A 2,196-nucleotide genomic window follows, 5' to 3' on the forward strand; every position below is an offset into this window, starting at 1 on the left:
CCCGTGTTTGCTGAATGTCTGGGTGGAAACGGTGAGATGTTTCCCCACAATTAAATTACTGGCCTCTTAATTCCCGCGTGACAGTTTTTAAGATAGGCGAAGGTCAGGACATGCATTTGTTCTTCATTTGAAAAAAGCCCCAAAACTTTCTTCATTAATAATTAACAGGGTCTGGAAGCATATCTAATGTTATAATTGATAAGTAGGACCAAACAGTTAATTCCGGGCATTAATTTTAATTTGACTTCCTTTTCAGTCTAACATCAGGGGAAGTCGATTACGTCAAGTAAGTGAATTTCTTCAGTCGACTGCTAATGGAGATCTGCATCACAATTCTTCACTTAAAATTTCACTTGATGTGCATCCCTACATGTGATGTAGCTAGGAGCTATCTTGTAACTGTGAACGCAACAAGAAATATTGTGTAAATAGGTCAAAGGTAAATTTGTGAGCATCACATCAATGACACACACACCAAAATGTCATCCTCATCTTCAATGAGAGAACCTTTTTACTCCCCGAGGTGGAGGTAGAAAAATCCTAGGGCAAGTGGTCCAGGGTAGCTGGCATGAAGATTAGCCAATAAATCAAATTAGATAAAATCAATCATCTGACTTTTATCCCATTGCTATTTGTAAGAATTTTAGAGTTTAAAGAGATACAGAGCGGAAACGGGCTCTTCATCCCACTGAGTCCACACCGAACAGCGATCCCCATATACTAGCACTATCCTACACACTAGGGACATTTTACAATTTTGTTTTTACCAAAGCCAGTTATACTACAAACCTGTACGTTTTTGGAGTGTGGGATGAAACCGGAGCGCCCGGCGGAAAACCTAAGTGGTCACAGGGAGAATGTACAAACTCTGTACTGACAGCACCCATGGTCAGGATCAAACCTGCGTCTCTGGCACTGCAAGGCAGTAACTACCGCTGTGCCACTGTGCCTAGGGACAACTTTCTATGCTGAAATTGATATTAAATAATTGACCACAACTCGGAAAGCACTTACTGTACTTGTCAGTAAAGCACATGGAGACTTCCTGAGGTTGTGAGAGGCACCAAGTAATTGGCAGGCAGCTTTTCTTTTCTCCAGGTCATCGACTGAGATGTTGACTGCAGGGATGAAAAGTGGGAAAGGGCTAATTAACACCAAGTGTATCACAGTCAGCCTGGTCACAGGCATATGGGCATTCACTGATACTTGTTATCTCGTGATACTATGATGCATTATGGCAGCTGGTGACCGACTGATGGGTGGAATTGAACCTGAAACTTCACTGATTTTGTTTAGTTTAGAGATACAATGTGGAGACAGGCCCCTTGGCTGACCAAGTCCGCACCAACCAATGATCACCTGTACATTACTTCTATCCTACACACTCGAGACAATTTGCAGACGCTAATTAACCTCCAAACCCGCATGCCTTTGGAAGGAAACCAAAGCTCCCGGAGAAAGCCCGCAGTCGCAGGGAATGTACAAACTCAGTACAGACAGCACCCGTAGTCAGGATCAAACGTGGTGTCTCTGGCGCTGTAAGGAACGAACTCTATCGCTGTGCCACTGTGCCACCACCAATTTAATATATGGTTCCTAGATAAGGGACATATCAGATATTAAACTGATAAGAACAGATACTACGCTTGGTCTGTAGGGTTCAGAACTCCATCTTACACAATTGAGCCATAAACTAAGTTAGGAGGAAAGGGATGGCATTTAGTGCTCCCTCTGCCTTCATCCTAAATGTTCAGTGGTAGAATAGAAGGTCTCAGAAGCTGCAGCGCGGACATTGCCCAGAGAGGTGACCCAAGAGATGACCCAAGAGATTGCAAATGCTTCTTGAGCAAAAAAATAAAACTCTGAAGGAACTCAGCGGGTCAGGCAGAGACTGTGTAGGGAAATGGACAGGAAATGGTCCCGACCTGAAACATCAAGCGTGCTTTTCCCTCCAGAGATGCGGCCTGACCTGCTGAATTCTTCCAGTGTTTTGTTCTTTCCTCATTAACAATTAAGTTTTACTTTTGTTTATTATTGTCACGTATACCAAGGTACAGTGAAAAAACATTTGTTTGCGTGCTATCTAGTCAGTGGAAAGACTATATATGATTAGAATCAACCGTCCACAGTGCACAGATGCAGGATAAAGGGAATAACGGTTTAAGTCCAATTAACGATAGTCAGAAGGTGTCGAAT

At 43.0% G+C, this 2,196-nt stretch overlaps 1 non-coding gene across 1 annotated transcript; it reads right to left on the minus strand.

The window, feature by feature from the left end:
* Positions 1 to 1,487: 1,487 nt before the first annotated feature.
* LOC116981684 lies at positions 1,488 to 1,672 on the minus strand. The gene has a single exon (XR_004414280.1). It is a non-coding gene; the product is annotated as a U2 spliceosomal RNA (small nuclear RNA).
* Positions 1,673 to 2,196: the final 524 nt, after the last annotated feature.

The sequence above is a fragment of the Amblyraja radiata genome, chromosome 15, assembly GCF_010909765.2.
Source record: "Amblyraja radiata isolate CabotCenter1 chromosome 15, sAmbRad1.1.pri, whole genome shotgun sequence".
NCBI classification, from domain to species: Eukaryota; Metazoa; Chordata; class Chondrichthyes; order Rajiformes; family Rajidae; genus Amblyraja; species Amblyraja radiata.